Source organism: Erinaceus europaeus, chromosome 6 (assembly GCF_950295315.1).
Source record: "Erinaceus europaeus chromosome 6, mEriEur2.1, whole genome shotgun sequence".
Classification (NCBI taxonomy): Eukaryota; Metazoa; Chordata; class Mammalia; order Eulipotyphla; family Erinaceidae; genus Erinaceus; species Erinaceus europaeus.
Window position 1 is genome coordinate 76,686,890 of NC_080167.1, and position 22,672 is coordinate 76,709,561.

Sequence of the window (22,672 nt, forward strand, 5' to 3'; positions counted from 1 at the left end):
GGGAGGGTCTAAAAGACCATGCCTTCTGAGCCTGAGGGGAGGGCCCAGTGCTTATTCATAGAGACAGATGGCCAATTAGAGAAGAGGATCATCACCCTCAGGGGCATGAACCAAGAGCTAGCCAATGAGAACAGAGGAGAATTTGCTAGGAAGGGACTCAGAGAGCAGCCTTCTGAAGGAAGCCCGCCAATGGGAGCTCAGAGCTGGCCTTAAAAGGCGGGCGTGCTTCCAGGAAGTGTGAAGCAGGGTTCAGCCCAGGGCCCTGCCTTTCGAAGCTGTCCAGTGCGTATGTGCATAACTCCATTTGTGCCTGTGCCTCTGTGGATGTGTGCATGCGTGACTGTTTGTTTGTGTTTGTTTGTGTGTGTGTATGTGTGTGGAAGGGAGAGAAAGAGAACAACAGAATCACTGTGGCACAGGAAATTTTGTGCAAAACACTTGGCACATTCTGATTTACTGCTCAATACTGACAAAATTGTAGCTCTCCTTGTCCTTGGACACTATCTTTTCAGATGTAGACACTGAAGAGGGAGAGGCTTTGCCCTAAGGCTTGCTCTGGGAACTAGCAGCTTCCCTGTGTGTGTTGCCAGACTTGGAATCTTGTGGTGCCTGTCCATGTGGAGAGTCTCCTGGATGAGTTCCTTCTCAACCCTTTTTCGCTAGGTCCCATTGGAGCTGCATATAGCTAATGATTTGGAGATTTTACTACTTTGGACAATTCTTTTCCTGATGCGCAGTTTCTCCCCATGTTTTAGCAATCAATTGCCTGAATGTCATATCGCATCCATTGTAGAAAATGGCTACATCAGTGTCTTGCTCCCTCTCTCTCCCTCTCTCTCTCTCTCTCTCTTTCTCTCTCTCTCTCTCTCTCTCTCTCTTTCTATATATATATATATATATATATATATATATATATATATATATATATATATATATATATGTAAGATGTAGATGTCTGAAAATATATTTTAGCTAGAGACATGCACAGCTCTGGGTTCGGGTAGTAATGCGGATACACCTGGCCCTTCAGAGCCACAGTAATGAGAGACCTCTCACAGAACATTCGTTTACCTCTTGTCACTCTACAAATCTCTCTCAGCACAAACTACAGCTGCCAAATCATCTACTTCCCTCTTGCTCATTTTGTCCAAGGAGTCCTATTCCAGAACTGTAAAACAAAGAAGAAATAGACATAGTGCAGGTCCCTGCACACAGGACAGGCTGAGGCTTGACCAGGGAGATGAAATATGCCAGCCTGAATCTTGGCTGAAGCATCACTAAACTACTTCCAATTTGGAGAGGCAAGGGCAGTTTTGGAGATTGGGCTGCTGCCCAAGTGTTGCTTCTCAGAGTAGGCTAAGAACTAGATGTTCTACGTGTAACCTTTCCTTACAAACATTAAATAACAATGCCACTTGTAAGAAGTATGCATGGGCATGGAGGGTTTGTCTTCATTGCTCTGGCACTGATCAACACAGCGCCAGAATTTCTGTCCTTTTCAGTCAATGTTATTCTGTCTCTCTGACTGTCTCTACGTGCCTTCTTCCCTGGACCCTTCATGGACATCATTGTATGCATTGTGACCTCGGTCTTCCTGGTGTTGAACTTTTCCTTTCTTTGCACTTTGGATTACTTAGTCTCGTAAGATGGCGTATTACAGAGGGGAACTGAGGAGACAGCATTCCTGCTGCAGGTAACAGGCATATGTCCATCTCCAGCTGCAGCTGTCCAGGCCTTCTGTGCTTGACTTCCATTCTCCAGAGGCCTGTGCGGACACTCAGCCTAAATGCAGCCCTCCTCAATTTCCTGCACCGCATCCTTGTCCTTATTCCATGAGACCCCAGGTCAAGAGAAGTGAAACTCTACCACCCTGGCACACCCATTGTGCTTTCCCTATATTGGGCCGAATGTAAAGGATCTGTGGTACTGATGGCCACATCAGTGTCCAGATTTTCCACGCTAAACAGAAGCTTCCAGGGTTCAGAAAGAGGGTATTTTGATGGCTGTGAAAAGTCTTTTCCAAGTGCCTCCTGGGGTTTCAAATCCTTTTGAAGACTGAAGTTCGTTCTTGTATGTAGGGATTATTCCACATCTGGCCCGAAAGCCCTCCCAAGTAGGAGCACCGCTATCCCAGATTCAGGAGTTCTGTCAGCCTGCTAATCCTGGAGGGATTCCTGAGTATGTCCTCAGGCCCCAAGTGGTAACAGGTGTTTCCAATTGCCTTTATTAGCAGCAGCCAGACCCTCAGGTGAGGAGCGGGGCTGTGATCTCCACTGGAATCTCCTAATTTAGCCAATGGAGGCTTCCATCTTCCTTTTGTCTCTCCATAGCAAAGGCCCGGGGAGTTTGTGCTTCCTGCAAGCAGAGCGACTTTGTATGGGACACTCAAGCATGCCTACTTCTGGGAATCTCTCTGAGTGTGATGTATGGACACGAGGACACCATGATCAGGGATTGTGAGGCCACAGGAGCAATTGTCTTAGCCAGACCCAAAGGGTAGGTGTAAGGGGCCAGGTTCATCCATTATTGTTTGGTCAAACAAAGTTCTCATCTATGTTGAAACACAGCTCTTTCTGGGTTCATTCTGGGCTTGTAATATGCTGCCCTGAGCAGTGGACTGAGAGTCTCGAGGCTGAATAGGCAGTTAAACGTGATGGCACAGGCTCCTGCCCCTGAATTCAGAGGGGTGCACCAGCTTACTGCATTTACAGGGCTTGGATGATAGTGACGCATGAGATTGAATGGGGAAGTCAGGAGAGGGAGACATGAGAGTCCCTTTGCATGTGAATTCTTGCTTAGCCAGAATCTGGGCTAGCTGCCTGGCCCTGACCATCTATGTTCTCTGTACATAAGTTGCAGGTGAGGCTGGCTACCTTCCCACCCATGCTCTGAGACTACTATAGGTGAGCTCTGAGCACACACAGACACAGACAGACAGACAGACAGACAGACAGATACACACACACATATTACTGTCAGGTCTGATAGTACAGCATATGGTGAAGGCTTGGGCTGTCTGGGGTCTGTGGGCATGAGAGCTGCTGCCTTACAATGTCTACAAGCCATGTTTGAACCTGTCATCTATGAACACAGTGTAGGAGGTTTTTGAATTCTCATCTGCAGCAGAAGTGGCTGTGGGCGGGCCTTCCAGAGGCTGCCCAATGAGCGTGCTACAGGGCCGTGTGGGCGGTGCTCAAGGTTGCTGACCAATCACTGACTAGGGCCTTTGACACTCCTGGGTGTGTCTAAGCACACTGGCCAATATTATTGCTGGCAGGGGTTCTGGGCGTGGCCTAGGCCTCTGGCATATCAGAGCATGGCTCGTGCCCTGTCTGCCTGCCTTCTGAAGAAAGCCTGACAATGGGAGCTCAGAGCTGGCCTTAAAAGGCTGGGCGTGCTTCGAGGAAGTGCGAAGCAGGGTTCATCCCAGGGCCCTGCCTTGCAGAAGCTGTCCAGTGTGCATATGTATAACTCCAATTGTGCCTGTGCCCCTGTGGATGTGTGCGTGTGTGTAATTGTGAGAGTGTGTGTTTGTGTGTGAGAGGGAGGGAGAGATAGAGAATAACAGAATCACTGTGGCAAAGGTGATTTTGTGCAAAACACTTGGCACATTCTGATTTACAGCTCAATATTGACATCATTGTAGCTCTCCTGCCCTTGGTCACTTTTCTTCTTTTCAGATGTAAAAACACTGAAGAGGGAGAGGTTTTTGCCCTGAGGCTTGCACTGGGAATGAGCAGCTGCCCTGTGTGTATTGCCGGACTAGGAAACTTGTGGTGCCTGTCCATGTGGAGAGTGTCCTGGATGAGTTTATTCTGGAACCTTTTTAGCTAGGTCCCATTGAGGCTGCATATAGCTAATGTTGTGGAGATTTTACTCCTTTGGACAATTCTTTTCCTCATGCACAGTTTCTCTCTAGGTTTTTAGCTATCAATTGCCTGAATGTCATATCGCATCCATTGTAGAAAATGACTACATCAGTATCTTGCTCTCTCTCTCTCTCTCTCTCTCTCTCTCTCTCTCTATATATATATATATATATATATATATATACATATATATATATATATATATATATATATATATGTATGTATATAACATGTAGAGGTCTGAAAATATATTTTAGCTAGAGACATGCACATCTCTGGATTGGGGTAGTAATGCACATACACCTGGCCCTTCTGAGCCACAGACATGAGAGATATCTCAAAGAGCCATTCATTTACTTGTTGTCACTCTACACATCTCTCTCAGCACAAAGTACAGCTGCCAAATCATCAACTTCACTCTTGCTATTTTTGTCCACCAAGTCCTATCCCAAAACTATAAATCAAAGAAGAAATAGACATAGTTCAGTTCCCTGCACACAGGACAGGCTGAGGCTGGACCGTGGAGATGAAATATGCCAGCCTGCATTTGGCTGGAGCATCACTAAAACTACTTCCAATTTGGAAAGGCAAGGGCAGTTTTGGAGAGTGAGCTGCAGGCCAAGTATTGCTTCTCAGAGTGGGCTAAATCCTAGATGTTCTAAGTGTAACATTTCCTCACAAACATAAAATAACAATGCCACTTCTAAGAAGTATGCATGGGCATGGAGGGTTTGTCTTCAGTTCTCTGGCACTGATCAACACAGGGCAATAATTTGTCCTTTTCAGTCACTGTCATTTTGTCTCTCTGACTGTCTCAATGTGCCTTCTTCCCTAGACTCTTTGTGGAAGTCAGTGCATGCATCGTGAAATCAGTATTCCTGGTGTTCTAATTTTCCTTTCTTGGCCCTTTGGATTAGTTAGTGTCATGCATATGGCGTAGTACAGAGGAGAACTTAGGAGAAAGCGTTCCTGCTGGAGGTTCCAGGCATATGTCCATCTGCAGCTGCAGCTGTCCAGGCCCTCTGTGCTTGACTCCCATTCTCCAGGACCCTGTGGCTGACACTCAGCCTAAATGCAGCCCTCCTCAACTTCCTGAACCACGTCCTTGTACTTATTCCATGAGAACCCATGTCAAGAGAAGTGAAACACTACCACCCTGGAACACACATTGTGCTTTCCCTCTATTGGGCCAAAGGTAAAGGATCTGTGGTCCTGATGGCCACACCAGTGTCCAGATATTCCATCCAAAACGGAAGCTTCCAGGGTTCAGAAAGAGGGTGTTTTGATGGCTGTGAAATGTCTTTTCCAAGTGCCTCCTGGAGTTTCAAATCTTTCTGAAATCTGAAGATCGTTCTTGTATCTAGGGAATATTCTCACCTCTGGCCAGAAGGCCCTCCCAACTAGGAGCACAGCTATCCTGGGGTCAGGAGGTCTGTCAGCCTGCTAGCTCCTGGAGGGATTCCTGAGTATGTCCTCAGGCCCCAATTGTTAACAGGTGTTTCCAATTGTCTTTATTATCAGCAACCAGGCCCTCAGGTGAGGGGTTGAGCTGTGTTCTCCAGGGTAAGCTCCTAATTATGCCAATGGAGGCATCCATATTCCTTTTGTCTCTCCATAGCCAGGGCCTGGGGAGTTTGTGCTTCCTACAATCAGAGCGACTTTGTATGGGACACTCAGGCATGCCTACTTCTGGGAATCTCTCTGAGTGTGATGTGTGGACACCAGGACACCATGATCAGGGATGGTGAGGCCACAGGAGTAATTGCCTTAGCCGGACTGAAAGGGTAGGTGTAAGGGGCCGGGTTCATCCACTATTGTTTGATAAAACACAGTTCCCATCTATGTTGAAACACAGCTCTTTCTGGGTTCATTCTTGGCTTGTAATCTGCTGCCCTCAGCAGTAGACTGAGAGTCTGGAGGCAGAGTAGGCATCGAAAAGTGACTTGACAGGCTCCTGCCCCTGAATTCTGAGGGGTGCCCCAGCTTAGCCCGTTGCCAGTGTTTGGATGATAGTGAGGCATGAGACTGAATCAGGAACTCAGGAGAGGGAGACATGGGAGTCCCTTTGCATGTGCATTCTTGCTCAGCCAGAATCTGGGCTACCTGGCTTGCCCTGACCAGCTAGGTTATCTGTACATTAGTTGAAGGTGAGGCTGGCTACCTTCCCACCATGCTTTGAAACTACTATAGGTGAGCTCTAAGCAGACACAGACACAGACAGAGAGACAGACAGACAGACACACACACACACACATTACTGTCAGGTCTGGTAGTACAGCATATGGTGAATGCTTGGGTGGTCTAGGGTCTGTGGGCATGAGATATGCTGCCTTACAATCTCAACAAGCTGTCTTTGAACCTGTCACCAATGAACACAGTGTAGGAGGTTTTTGAATTCTCATCTCTTTCCAGTAGAAGTGGCTGGTGGGCGGGCCTCCAGAGGCTGCCCAATGAGTGTGCTACAGGGCCGTGTGGGCGGTGGTCAAGGTTGCGGGCCAATCACTGACTAGGGGCCTTGAAACTCCTGGGCGTGTCCTAGCACAATGGCCAATGATATTGCTGGCAGTGGTTCTGGGCATGGCCTAGGCCTCTGGCATATCAGAGAATGGCTGGTTCCCTGTCTGCAGGCCTTCTGAAATAAGCCCGACAATGGGAGCTCAGAGTTGGCATTAAAAGGCTGGGCATGCTTCCAGGAAGTGCATTGCATGATTCACCCATTGCCCTGCCTTGCAGAAGTTGTCCAGTGTGCATGTGTATAACTCCATTTGTGCCTGTGCCTCTGTGGCTGTGTGAGTGTGTGTAACTGTGAGAGTGTGTGTTTGTGTGTGTTTTTGTGTATGTGTGAGGGAGGGAGAGAGAGAACAACAGCATCACTGTGGCACAGGTGATATTGTGCAAAAAACTTGGCAGATTCTGATTTACAACTCAATATTGACAGCATTGTAGCTCTCCTTGGCTCTTGGTCGTTTTTCTTCTTTTCAGATATAAAAACACTGAAGACGGAGAGGTTTTTCCGCTGAGGCTTGCACTGGGAACTACCAGATGCACTGTGTCTGTTGCCATACTAGGAAACTTGTGGTGCCTGTTTTTGTGGAGAGTCTCCTTGATGAGTTCCTTCTCAAACCTTTTTCGCTCTGTCCCATAGGATATTCATATAGCTAATGATTTTGAGATTTTACTCCTTTGGACAATTCTTTTCCTGATGCACAGTTTCTCTCCAGGTTTTAGCAATCAATTCTCTGAATGTCATATCGAATCCAGTGTAGAAAATGACTACATCAGTGTCTCTCTCTCTCAATATATATATATATATATATATATATATATATATATATATATATATATACACACACACACACACACACACACACACACACACACACACACATATATATATATATATATATATATATATATATATATATATGTAACATGTAGAGATCTGAAAATATTTTCTAGCTAGAGACGTTCACAGCTCTGGATTAGGGTAGTAACGTGGATACACCTGGCCATTCTAGCCACAGTCATAAGAGACATCTCTCAGAGCCATTCATATACCTCTTATCACTACAAATCTCTCTCAGCACAAACTACCGCTGCGAAATCATCTACTTCCCTCTTGTTCTTTTTGTCCACCGAGTCCTATCCCAAAACTGTAAATCAAAGAAGAAATAGACATAGTGCAGTTCCCTGCACACAGGACAGTCTGAGGCTGGAGCAGGGAGATGCAATATGCCAGCCTGTATCTTGGCTGGTGCCTCACTAAGACTACTTCCAAATTGGAGAGGCGACGGCAGTTTGGAGAGTGGGCTGCAGGCCAAGTGTTGCTTCTCAGAGTGGGCTAAGACCTAGATGTTCTAAGTGTAACCTTTTCTCACAAATATAAAATAACAATGCCACTTGTAAGAAGTATGCATGGACATGGAGGGTTTGTCTTCAGTGCTCTGTCACTGATCAACACAGGGACAGAATTTCAGTCCTTTTCTGTCACTGTCATTCTGTCTCTCTGACTGTCTCTACATGCCTTCTTCACTGGGCCCTTATTGGAAGTCATTGCATGCATCGTGATCTCGGACTTCCTGGTGTTGAAATTTTCCTTTCTTTGCCCTTTGGATGATTTATTCTCCTGCATATGGAGTAGTACATTGGGGAACTGAGGAGACAGCGATCCTGATGCAGGTAACAGGCATATGTCCATCTCCAGTTGCAGGTGTCCAGGCCAACTGTGCTTAACTCCCATTCTCCAGTGCCCTGAGGCTGACACTTAGCCTAAATGCTGTCCTGCTCAATTTCCTGCAATACATCCTTGTCCTTATTCCATGAGAGCCCAGCTCAAGAGAAGTGAAACTCTATCCCCCTGGCACACACATTGTGCTTTCCCTCTATTGCACCAAATGTAAAGGATATGTGGTACTGATGGCCACACCAGTGGCCAGATTTTCCACGAAAAACGGAAGCTTCCAGGGTTTTGAAAGAGGGTGTTTTGATTGCTGCGAAAAGTCTTTTCCAATTGCCTCATGGCGATTCAAATCCTTTTGAAACCTGAAGTCCTATCTTGTATCTAGGGAATATTCTCACCTCTGGCCAGAATGCCCTCCCAACTATTAGCAAAGCTATCCCGGTGTAAGGAGGTCTGCCAGCCTGCTAGCTCCTGGAGGGATTCCAGAGTATGTCCTGAGGTCCCAAGTGGTAACAGGTGCTTCCAATTGGTTGTATTAGCAGCAGCCAGGCCCTCAGGTGAGGGGCGCGGCTGTGATCTCCACTGGAAGATACTAATTCAGCCAATGGAGACATCCATCTTCCTTTTGTCTCTCCATAGCAAGGGCCCAGGGAGTTTGTTCTTCCTGCAAGCAGAGGGACTTTGTATGGGACACTCATGCATGCCTACTTCTGGGAATCTCTCTGAGTGTGATGTGTGGACACCAGGACACCATTATCAGGGATTGTAAGGCCACAGGAGCAATTGTCTTAGCCAGACCCAAAGGGTAGGTGTAAGGGGCCGGGTTCATCCACTATTGTTTGATAAAACACAGTTCCCATCTATGTTGAAACACAGCTCTTTCTGGGTTAGGGTTATATTACATGAGGGGTCATTTCTACTGCTTGATAGATTTTTCTCTTATAATGGAAGGGAAGTTTACACTCACAATACATTTCCTGTGGTAAATACTACACACATATGGTGAAGGCTGGGGTTGTCTGGGGTCTGTGTACATGAGACTGCTGCCTTAAAATCTCTACAACCAAGGATTGAACCTGTCATGTATGAACACAGTGTGGGAGGTTTTGGACTTCTGGTCTCTTTCCAAATCTTCTATTTCTCTTCTTGCCTTCTCTGTCTCTGACTCTCACAGGCTCTCACTCACTCTGTCTGCACTCATTAATATTTTACTTATATATTATTTTACTGACAGGTCCTGATATACAAAGAGAGTCACCAGGGCACTGCTGAGCTCTGGCTTGTTTTGTTGGCGATTTCACCTAGGTTTCTGGAGCCTTACATATATATCATTTTTAGAATTGGTGACATGTGTATTTGACCTTAATTTAGAAATACCACATTTATAACAGCCTAGATTTTCAGAACTATTTGGCCATATAGTTGGAGCAGCATTCAATTCAAATGTAAATAATAGAACCTTCCAGTAGCATTTCTAATTGTGTTTCTATAAGCATCCTTATTGTAATTATCATAGCCCCCAACTTCCCTTCTTTTTCTAGTGTAAGCCTCAATACGTTTGTGTTTGTTTTCTTTTTCTGGAAGTATAAATTTCCCTGTATCCTGAAGTATTAGGGAATTTTTGAAGCAGCCCTCTGTTTCTCAGCAAATGGTTTCTATGTTTCTGCTGTAATCAGGTCTTCTTGTTGTTTTTGTTTTCATTTTTTAATTTTTTCAAGTCCTCCTAGATCATCCCAATTTATTTGTATATTTATTTATTTGGTCAGGTATCACATGAGGGGTCATTTCTTCTACTTGATAGATTTTCTCTTATAAATGAAGGGAACTTTTAACGCACAATACATTTCCTGGGGAAAGTACTACACACATATGGTGAAGGCATGGGTTGTCTGGGGTCTGTGGGCATTAGAGCTGCTGCCTTAGAATCTCTACAACCCAGGTTTGAACCTGTCATTAATGAACACAGTCTAGGGGGGTTTGTCTTCTGGTCTATTTCCAACTCTTCTATTTCTCTTCTCGCCATCTCTGTCTCTGACTGTCACTGGCTCTCACTCACTCTGTCTGCACTCAGTAATATTTTACTTACATCCTTATTTTATTGACAGGGCCAGATATACAAAGAGTGTTACCAGAGCACTGCTTCGCTCTGGCTTGTTTTGTTGGTGATTTCACCTAGGCTACTAGAACCTCAGCTTTGTAAGTCTCTCTGAAACAAGCCATATTCTGTCTCCTCATATCCATTGCAGTATGTCTCAGACTTTATAATAAACATATAAATCCATATACATATATATATACACATATATAAATATACATATATATATCTGTCATTTTTGGAATTGTCAACCTATGTAATTGATCTTAAATAGAATGAACACATTTATAACAGCTTCCTTTTTCATTAATAATTGGCCACATAGTTGGAGCAGGATTCAATACAATTATAAATAATAGAAACTTCCAATAGCATTTCTATCAGCATCCTAATTGTAATTATTATAGTACGGAACTTGCCTCCTTTCTCTAGTGTAAGCTTCAATACATATGAGCTTCTTTTCAATCTCCTGAAATCTTAATTTCGCTGGACTCTGAAGTGTCTCAGAATTTTTGAAGCAGCCCTCTGTTTCTCAGCAGATGGTTTCTATGTTTCTGCTCTAATCAGGTCTTCTTGTGCTTTTTGTATTTATTTTTCTTTTTTGTCAAATCCTCCTTCATCATCCAAATTTATTTGCATATTTATTTATTTGGTCCTATATTACATGAGGGGTCATTTATTCTGCTTGATAGATTTTTCTCTTATAATTGAAGGGAAGTTTACACTCACAATACATATCGTGTCGTAAATACTAAACACATATGGGGAAGGATGGGGTTGTCTGGGGTCTGTGGACATGAGACTGCTGCCTTACAATCTCTACAACTCAGGTTTGAACCTGTCATGTATGAACAAAGTGTGTGAGGTTTTTGACTTCTGGTCTATTTCCAACTCTTCTATTTCTCTTCTTGCCTTCTCTGTCTCTGACTCTCACAGGCTCTCACTCACTCTGTCTGCACTCATTAATATTTTACTCATATATTATTTAACTGACAGGTCCAGATATACAAAGAGAGTCACCAGGGCACTGCTGAGCTCTGGCTTGTTTTGTTGGCGATTTCACCTAGGTTTCTGGAGCCTCAGCTTTGTAAGTCTCTCTGGCACAAGCTATACTCTGCCTCCTCATAGCCATGCCAATATCCCTCATAGTTGACAATATAGATACACATACATATATGTACATATATATACATATATATATCTGTTATTTTTAGAATCATTGATCTTTTTATTTGATCTTAACGCAGAATTACCACATTTATAACAGCCTCCTTATTCATAAATAATTGGTCATATAGTTGGAGCAGGATTCACTACAATTTTAAATTAGAAACCTTCCAGGAGCATTTACAATAGCCTTTCTATCAGTATCCTTATTGTAATTATCATAGCACAGAACTTGCCTCCAATTTCTAGTGTAAGTTTCAATACATATGCGTTTCTTTTCATTCTCAGGGATTCTTAATATGCCTGGACCCTGAAGTGTCAGGGAATTTTTGAAGCAGCCCTCTGTTTCTCAGCAGACGTTTCCTATATGTCTGCTGTAATCAGGTCTTCCTGTGGTCTTTGTTTTTATTTTTTGTTTTTTTTCAAATTCTTCTAGATCATCCCCATTTATTTGCATATTTATTTATTTATTTAGTCCAATATCACATGAGGGGTCATTTCTTCTGCTTGATAGATTTTCTCTCATAGTTGAAGGGAACTTCTGACACACAATGCATTTCCTTTTGCAGATACTACACACAACTACAACTACTACTGCACTGTTTTTGACACTGACATCCAATGCACAATGGATTAGTATTGCATGGCTCTAGAGAATGCTCACTATTTAACCTACAATGTTTCTAACCTCCCATATATTTATTCTGTTCTTTCTTGGGGGATGAATGGTTTACAGTCAACAGTTACATGTAATAGTGGGCAAGGGGGGTAATTTTTCCCACTTTCCCTGTATTTCTGTACATCACTTGTAACTTTCTTATTGAGGAGAAGGAAACAGTCATAAATTGATAGAGCAGGCCCCAAGCAGGAAGAGAGACAGAGACCCAGCTGCAGCTCTGATTTGCCACTAGCCAAGCTTTTCCTTAGCTGGGTAAGTGGTGACCAGGGGCTCAAAATGGGGTCACGGGCTTCCACATAGTTCTCTGGCATTCTTGCTTAGCCAGAATCTGGGCTAGCTGGCTTACCCTGACCAGCTAGGTTCTCTGTACATAAGTTGCAGTTGGGGTTGGCTACCTTGACACCCATGCTCTGAGACTACTACAAGTGAGCTCTGAGCACACACAGACACACACAGTCAGACAGACAGACAGACACACACACACACACACACACACACATTACTGACAGGTCTGGTAGTACAGCATATGGTGAAAGCTGGGGCAGTTTGGGGTATGTGGGCATGAGAGCTGCTGCCTTACAATCTCTACAAGCCAGGTTTGAACCTGTCATCAATGAACACAGTGTAGGAAATTTTTGAATTCTGGTCTCTTTCCAACTCATATATTTGCCTTCTCGCCTACTCTGTCTCTAACTCTCACATGCTCTCACACACTCTGTCTTCAATCATTAATATTTTCCTTATATACTTATTTTACTGACAGGCCCAGATATACAAAGAGAGTTACCAGAGCACTGCTGAGCTCTGGCTTGTTGTGTTGGCGATTTCACCTAGGCTACTGGAGCCTCATTTTGTAAGTCTTTCTGACACAAGCCATATTCTGTCTCCTCATTTCCATGCCAGTATCACTCAGAGTTTATAATAAAGATATACATACATATATATATATATATATATACATATATATTTATATATCTGTCATTTTTAGAATTGTCAAAATATGTATTTGACCTTAATTCAGAATTACCACATTTATAACAGCCTAGTTTTTCAGAAATAATGGCCATATTGTTGGAGCAGCATTCAATACAAATATAAATAATAGAAACTTCCAGTAGCATTTCTAATCGTGTTTCTATCAGCATCCTTATTGTAATTATCATAGCCCAGAACTTCCCTTCTTTTTCTAGTGTAAGCTTCAATACATATGTGTTTGTTTTCTTTCTCCAGCAATCTTAATTTCCCTGTACCCTGATGTGTTAGGGAATTTTTGTAGCAGCCCTCTATTTCTCAGCAGATGGTTTCTATGTTTCTGCTGTAATCATGTCTTCTTGTGGTTTTTGTTTTTATTTATTTTTTATTTTTTCAAGTCCTCCTAGTTCATCCCCATTTATTTGCATATTTATTTATTTGGTCAGGTATCACATATGGGGTCATTTCTTCTGCTTGATAGATTTTCTCATATAATTGAAGGGAACTTTTGAAGCAGAATACATTTCCTGGGGCAAATAGTTTAAACATATGGAGAATGCTTGGGTTCTCTGGGGTCTGTAGACATTAGAGATGCTGTCTTACAATCTCTACACCCCAGGTTTGAACCTGTCATGAATCTACAAAATCTAGGGTGGTTTGACTTCTGGTCTATTTCCAATTCTTCTATTTCTCTTCTAGCTTTCTCTATCTCTGACTCTCACAGGCTATCACTCTGTCTGCACTCAGTCATATTTTTCTTATATCATTATTTTATTGACAGGCCCAGATATACAAAGAGAGTTGCCAGAGCACTGCTGAGCTCTGGCTTGTTTTGTTGGTGTTTTCACCTAGGCTACTTGAGACTCAGCTTTGTAAGTCTCTCTGACACAAGCCATATTTTGTCTCATCATATCCATGAAAGTCTCTCAGAATTTATAATAAAGATATACATCCTTATACTTATATAAATCTACATATATATATATATCTGTCATTTTTGGTATTGTCAACCTATGTAATTGATTTTAATCAGAAATAACACATTTATAACAGCTTCCTTTTTCATTAATAATTGGCCACATAGCTGGAGCAGGATTCAATACAATTATAAATAATAGAACCTCCCAGTATCATTTCTAATAACATTTCTATCAGCATCCTTATTGAAATTATCATAGTACAGAACTTGCCACCTTTCTCTACTGTAAGCTTCAAGACATATGAGTTTCGTTTCATTGTCCTGAAATCTTAATTTCCCTGGACTCCAGGTTTTAGCAATCAATTGTCTGAATGTCCTATCGCTTCCATTGTAGAAAATGACTACATCAGTGTCTTGCTCTTTATCTCTCTCTGAAAATATATTTTAGCTAGAGACCTGCACAGCTCTGGATTCAGGTAGTAATGTGGATACACCTGGCCCTTCTGAGCCACAGTCATGATAGACATCTGACAGAGCCATTCGTTTACCTCTTGTCACTCTATAAATCTCTCTCAGCACAAACTACAGTTGCCAAATCATCTACTTCCCTTTTGCTCTTTTTGTCCACCCAGTCCTATCCCAAAACTGTAAATCAAAGAAGAAATAGACATAGTGCAGTTCCCTGCACACAGGACAGGCTGAGACTGGACCAGGGAGATGAAATACGCCAGCCTGCATTTGGCTGGAGCAACACTAAAACTACTTCCAATTTGGAAAGGCAAGGGCAGTTTTGGAGACTGGGCTGCAAGCCAAGTGTTGCTTCTCAGAGTGGGCTAAGACCTAGATGTTCTAAGTGTAACCTTTTCTCACAAACATAAAATAACAATGCCACTTGGAAGAAGTATGCATGGGCATGGAGGATTTGTCTTCAGTGCTCTGGCACTAATCAACACAGGGCCAGTATTTGTCCTTTTCAGTCACTGTCATTCTGTCTCTCTGACTGTCTCTAAGTCCCTTCTTCCCTGTACCCTTCCTGGAAGTCAGTGCATGCATCGTGAAAACCGTCTTCCTGGTGTTGAAATTTACCTTCCTTTGCCCTTTGGATTACTTAGTCTCATGCATATGGAGTAGTACAGAGGAGAACTTAGGAGACAGCGTTCCTGCTGCAGGTAACAGGCATATGTCCATCTCCAGCTGCAGCTGTCTGGCCTTCTGTGCTTGACTCCCATTCTCCAGGGCCCTGTGGCTGAAACTCATCCTATATGCAGCCTCCTCAATTTTCTGCAGAGTATCCTTGTCCTTATTCCATTAAAGTCCAGTTCAAGAGAAGTGAAACTCTACCACCCTGACACACATACTGTGCTTTCCCTCTATTGGGCCGAATGTAAAGGATCTGTGGTACTGATTGCCACACCAGTGTCCAGATTTTCCATGCAAAACGGAAGCTTCCAGGCTTAAGAAAGAGGGAGTTTTGACGGCTGTGAAATGTCTTTTCCAAGTGCCTGCTGGGGTTTCAAATCCTTTCGAAACCTGAAGTTCTTTCTAGTATCTAGGGTATATTCTCACCTCTGGCCCTAAGGCCCTCCCAAGTAGGAGCACAGCTATCCCGGGGTCAGGAGGTCTGCCAGCCTGCTAGATCCTGGAGGGATTCCTGAGTATGTCCTCAGGCCCCAAGTGGTAACAGGTGTTTCCAATTGCCTTTATTAGCAGCAGCCAGGCCCTCAGGTGAGAACGTGGCTGTGATCTCCACTGTAAGCTCCTATTTCAGCCAATGGGGGTATCCATCTTCCTTTTGTCTCTCTATAGGAAGGGCCCAGGGAGTTTGTGCTTCCTGCAAGCAGAGCGACTTTGTATGGGACACTCATGCATGCCTAATTCTGGGAATCTATCTGAGTGTGATGTGTGGACACCAGGACACCATTATCAGGGATGGTGAGGCCACAGGAGCAATTGCCTTAGCCGGACCCAAAGGGTAGGTTTAAGGGGCCAGGTTTATCCACTATTGTTTGGTCAAGCACAGTTCCCATCTATGTTGAAAAACAGCTCTTTCTGGGTTCATTCTGGGCTTGTAATCTGCTGCCCTGAGCAGTGGACTGAGAGTCTGGAGGCTGAGTAGGCATCCAAACGTGACTGGACAGGCTCCTGCCCTTGAATTCTGAGGGGTGCCCCAGCTTACCCTGTTGGCAGTGTTTGGATGATAGTGAGGCATGAGATTGAATCGGGAACTCAGGAGAGGGAGACATGACAGTCACTTTGCATGTGCATTCTTGCTTAGCCAGAATCTGGGCTAGCTGGCTTGCCCTGACCAGCTAGTTTCTCTGTACATAAGTTGCAGGTGAGGCTGGCTACCTTCCCACCCATGCTCTGAGACTTTTATTGGTTATCTCTGAGCATACACAGACACAGACAGACAGACACACACACACACACATTACAGTCAGGTCTGGTAGTACAGCATATGATGAAGGCTGGGGCTTTCTGGGGTCTGTGGGCATGAGAGCTGCTGCCTTACAATCTCTACAAGCCATCTTTGAACTTGTCATCAATGAACACAGTGTAGGAGGTTTTTCAATTCTCATCTCTACAGCAGAAGTGGCTGGTGGGCGGGCCTTCCAGAGGCTGCCCAATGTGCGTGCTGCAGGGCCGTGTGGGCGGTGCTCAAGGTTGCTGGCCAATCAATGACTAGGGGACTTGAAACTCCTGGGCGTGTCCTAGCACACTGGCCAATGATATTGCTGGCAGGGGTTCTGGGCCTGGCCTAGGCCTCTGGTATATCAGAGCATGTCTGGTGCCCTGTCTGCAGACATTCTGAAGTAAGCCCAATAATGGGAGCTCAGAGCTGGCCTTAAAAGGCAGGGCATGCTTCCAGGAAGTGCGAAGCAGGGTTCATCCAGGGCCCTTCCTTGAAAAAGCTGTCCAGTGTGATGTGTATAACTCCGTTTGTGCCTGTGATTCTGTGGATGTGTGCGTGTGTGTAACTGTGAGAGTGTGTGTTTGTGTGTGTGTGATGGAGAGAGAGAGAGAGAGCAATAGAATCACTGTGGCACAGGTGATTTTGTGCAAAACCCTTGGCACATTCTGATTTACAGCTCAGTATTGACACCATTGTAGCTCTTCTTGGCCCTTGGTCACTTTTCTTATTTTCAGATGTAAAGATACTGAAGAGGGAGATTTTTTTGCACTGAGTCTTGCACTGGGAACTAGCAGCTTCCCTGTGTGTGTTTCCAAACTAGGAAACTTGTGGTGTCTGTCCATGTGGAGAGTCTCCTGGACGTATTCCTTCTGTAGCTTTTTTCACTAGGTCCCGTTGGAGCTGCATATGGCTAATGATTTTGAGATTTTACTCCTTTGGACAATTCTTTTCCTGATGCACAGTTTCTCTCCAGGTTTTAGCAATCAATTGTCTGAATGTCATATCGCATCCATTGTAGAAAATGACTACATCAGTCATGGTTGAGCAGGCTGCACTTAAACCTATGAGATGAGGCTCACCAGTTAAGTCTCTCTCTATAAAGAGGGTTTGAGCACAGGAGGACGCATAAATCTCACAAGGTTCTCAGCCATTTAAGCCTTCCCTCCTCTACAGAAAGTCCTATATCTTCCCACCTGAGCATGGCATTCCTCTAAAACATTTAAGCCTGCTACATTCCATTTTTCTTTACTGTGTCTATTTAGATATAAAGGGGTAGGAGGAGATGTTGCTGAGGAGTTATTCTGATGCAGTCTCCACCCCCAGGTTTTTCAACACCCCACAAAATCCTAGAATGCCCCCTTTCAACCAATCCTGGGCCTACATGTCACCATGGTTGTCGCCCAATAAAAAGGCCCCTCACCCCCCTCTCTCTCTGGGCTCTCAGCTCTCCAACCTGCAGGGGAATCGCTTCACAGGTGGTGAAGGAGGTCTGCAGGTGTCTATCTTTCTCTCCCCCTCTCTGTCTTCCCCTCCTCTCTCCGTTTCTCTCTGTCCTATCCAACAACGACAACAACAACAATAATAACTACAATAATAAAAAACTATAAGGGCAAGAAAAGGGATTAAATAAATAAAATAAAAAAATATTTAAAAAAAGGCTAGGTGTGCTTCCAGGAAGTGCGAAGCAGGGTTCAGCCCAGGGCCCTGCCTTGCAGAAGCTTTCCAGTGTGCATGTGTATAACTCTGTGCCTGTGCCTCTGTGGATGTGTGCGTGTATGTGACTGTGGGAGTGTGTTTGTGTGTGTTTGTGTGTGTGTGTGTGAGGGAGGGAGAGACAGAAACAACAACAGAAACACTGTGGCACAGGTGATTTTTTGCAAAACACTTGCCACATTCTGATTTACAGCTCAATATTGACACCATTGTAGCTCTCCTTGGCCCTTGGTCACTTTTCTTCTTTTCAGATGTAAAGACACTGAAGAGGGAGAGGTTTTTGCCCTGAGGCTTGCACTGGGAAATAGCAGCTGCCCTGTGTGTGTTGCCAGACTAGGAAACTTGTGGTGCCTGACAATGTGGAGAGTCTCCTCGATGAGTTCCTTCTTGAGCCTATTTTGCTTGTTACCGTTGGAGCTGCATATAGCTAATGACTTGGAGATTTTATCCTTTGGACAATTCTTTTCCTGATGCAGTTTCTCTCCAGGTTTTAACAATCAATACATACATATATATATATATATATATATATATATATATATATAACATGTAGAGGTCTGAAACATGTAACATGTAACATGTAGAGGTCTGGATTATTGTAGAAATGCGGATACACCTGGCCCTTCTGAACCACAGTCATGAGAGAAATCTCACAGAGCCATTCCTATACCTCTTATCACTCTACAAATCACTCTCAGCACAAACTACCACTTCCAAATGATCTACTTCCCTCTTGCTCTTTTTGTCCACCAAGTCCTATCCCAAAACTGTAAATGAAGAAATAAGCATAGTGCAGTTCCCTGTATACAGGACAAGCTGAGGCTGGACCAGTGAGTTGCAATACTCCAGCCTGCATCTTGGCTGGAACGTGACTAAGACTACTTACAAATTGGAGAGGCGAGGGCAGTTTTAGAGAGTGGGCTGCAGGCCAAGTGTTTCTTCTCAGAGTGGCTAAGAACTAGATGTTCTGAGTGTAACCTTTCCTCACAAACATAAAATAACAATGCCACTTGTAAGAAGTAGGCATGGGCATGGAGGATTTATCTTCAGTGCTCTGGCACTGGTCAACACAGGTCCAGAATGTCTGTACTTTTCTGTCACTGTCATTCTGTCTCTCTGACTGTCTCTACCTGCCTCCTTCACTGGGCCCTTACTGGAAGTCAGTGCATGCATCCTTAACTCGGTCTTCCTGGAGTTGAAATTTTCCTTTCTTTGCCCATTGGATTATTTAATCTCGTGCATATGGCGTAGTACAGTGGGGAACTGAGGAGGCAACGATCCTACTGCAGGAAACAGGCATGTGTCCATATCCAGCTGCAGCTGTCCAGGCCCTCTGTGCTTGACTCCCATTCTCCAGGGCCCTGAGGCTGACACTCAGCATAAATGCAGCCCTCCTCACCTTCCTGCACAGCATCCTTCTCCTTATTCCATGAGAGCCCAGGTCAACAGAAGTGAAACTCTACCCCCCTGGCACACACATTGTGCTTTCCCACTATTAAGCCGAATGTAAACGATCTGTGGTACTGATGGCCACACCAGTGTCCAGATTTTCCACACAAAACGGAAGCTTCCAGGGTTCTGAAAGAGTGTGTTTTGATGGCTGTGAAATGTCTTTTCCAAGTGCCTCATGGGGTTTTCAAATCCTTTTGAAACCTTAAGTTCTTTCTGGTATCTAGGGAATATTCTCACGTCTGGCCAGAAGGGCCTCCCAACTGGGAGCACAGCTATACCGGCGTCAGTAGGTCTGCCAGCCTGCTAGCTCCTGGAGGGATTCCTGAATATGTCCTCAGGGCGCAAGTGGTAACAGGTGGTTCCAATTGCCTTTTTTAGCAGCAGGCAGTCCCTCAGGTGAGGTGAGGGGCTTTGTTCTCCAATGGAAGCTCCAAATTCAGCCAATGGATGCATCCATCTTTCTTTTGTCTCTCCATAGCAGGGGCCCTGGGAGTTTGTGCTTCCTGCAAGCAGAGCGACTTTTTCTGGGACACTCATGTATGCCTACTTCTGGGAATCTCTCTGAGTGTGATGTGTGGACACCAGGACACCATGATCAGGGATGTGAGGCCACAGGAGCAATTTTGCCTTAGCCGGACCCAAAGGGTAGGTGTAAGGGACTGGGTTCATCCACTATTGTTTGGTCGAACACAGTTCCCATCTATGTTGAAACACAGTTCTTTCTGGGTACTTTCTGTGCTTGTAATCTGCTCCCGTGAGCAGTGGTCTGAGAGCCTGGAGGCTGAGTAGGCCGCCAAACGTGACTGGACAGTCTCATGCCCCTGAATTCTAAGGGGTGCCCCAGCTTACCCCAGATGATAGATAGTGAGGCATGGGATTGAATAGGGAACTCAGGAGATTTAGACATGAGAGTACCTTTGCATATGTATTCTTGCTAGCCAGAATCTGGGCTAGCTGGTTTGCCCTGACCAGCTAGGTTCTCTGTATATAAGTTGCAGGTGAGGCAGGCTATCTTGCCACCCATGCTCTGAGACTACTACAGGTGAGCTCTGAGCACAATGACACACACAGTCAGACAGACAGACAGACACAGACACACACACATTACTATCAGGTCTGGTAGTACAGCATATGTTGAAGGCTGGGGCTGTCTGGAGTCTGTGGGCATGAGAGCTGCTGCCTTACAATCTCTACAAGCCAGATTTGATCCTGTCATCAATGAACACAGTGTAGGAGGTTTTTGAATTCTGAGACTCTGAATAGGGAGAGGTTTTTGCCCTGAGGCTTGAACTGGGATCTATCAGCTGCCCTGTGAGTGTTGCCAGACTAGAAAACTTGTGGTGCCTGTCCATGTGGAGAGTCTCCTGGATGAGTTCCTTCTCGAGCCTTTTTCGATCGGTCCAGCTGGAGCTGCATATAGCTAATGATTTTGAGATTTTCCTTCTTTGGACAATTCTTTTCGTGATGCACAGTTTCTCTCCAGGTTTTAGCAATCAATTGTCTGAATGTCATATCGAATCCATTGTAGAAAATGACTACATCAGTCTCTCTCTCTCTCTCTCTCTCTCTCTCTCTCTATATATATATATATATATATATATATATATATATATATATATTTATATGACATGTAGAGGTCTGAAAATATTTTTTTGCTAGAGACCTGCACAGCTCTGGATTAGGGTAGTAAAGTGGATACACGTGGCCCTTCTGAGCCATAGTCATGATAGACATCTCACAGAGCCATACCGTTTATCACTCTACAAATCTCTCTCAGCACAAACTACCACTGCCAAATCATCTACTTCCCTCTTGCTCATTTTGTCCACCGAGTCCTATTCCAAAACTGTAAATCAAAGAACAAATAGAAATAGTGCAGTTCCCTGCACACAGGACAAGCTGAGTCTGGACCAGGGAGATGCAATACACCAGCCTGCATCTTGGCTTGTGCATCACTAAGACTACTTCCAATTTGGAGCGGCGGGGGTAGTATTGGAGAGTGGGCTGCCAGCCAAGTGTTGCTTCTCAGAGTGGCTAAGACCTAGATGTTCTAAGTGTAACCTTTCCTCACAAACAAATATAGCAATGCCACTTGTAAGAAGTATGCATGTGCATGGAGGGTTTGTCTTCAAAGCTCTGGCACTGATCAACACAGGGCCAGATATTCAGTCCTTTTCTGTGTCTGTCATTCTGTCTCTCTGACTGTCTCTATGTGCCTTCTTCCCTGGACCCTTCTTCGAAGTTAGTGTATGCATCGTGAACTCCATCTTCCTGTTGTTGAAATTATCATTTCTTTGCCCTTTGGATTACTTAGTCTTGTGCATATGGCGTAGTACAGAGGGGAACTGAGGAGACAGCGTTGCTGCTGCAGGTTCCAGGCATATGTACATCTCCAGCTGCAGTTGTCTAGGCCCTCTGTGCTTGACTCTCATTCTCCAGGGCCCTGTGGCTGACACTCAGCCTAAATTCAGCCCTCCTCAATTTCCTGCACCGCATCCTTGTCCTTATTCCATGAGAGCCCAGGTGAAGAGAAGTGAAACTCTACCACACTTGCACACACATTGTGCTTTCCCTCTATTGGGCCGAATGTAAAGGATCTGTGGTACTGATGGCCACAACAGTGTCCAGATTTTCCACGCAAAACGGAAGCTTCCAGGGTTCAGAAAGATGGTGTTTTGATGGCTGTGAAATGTCTTTTCCAAGTGCCTCCTGGGGTTTCAAATCTTTTTGAAACCTGAAGTTATTTCTTGTATCTAGGGAATATTCTCACCTCTGGCCCAAAGGCACTACCAACAAGGAGCACAGCTATCCCAGGGTTAGGAGGTCTGCCAGCCTTCCAGCTCCTGGAGGGATTCCTGTGTATGTCCTCAGACCCCAAGTGGTAACAGGTGTTTCGAATTGCCTTTATTAGCAGCAGCCAGGCCCTCAGGTGAGGGGCGGGCCTGTGATCTCCACTGGAAGCTCCTAATTCAGACAATGGAGGCACCCGTCTTCCTTTTGTCTCTCCATAGCAAGGGCCCGGGGTTTTTGTGCTTCCTGCAAGCAGAGCTACTTTTTATGGGTCACTCATGCATGCCTACTTCTGGGAATCTCTATGAGTGTGATGTGTGGACACCAGGAAACCATGATCAGGGATTGTGACGCCACAGGAGCCATTGCCTTAGCCGGAACCAAAGGGTAGGTGTAAGGGGCCGGATTCATCCACTATTGTTT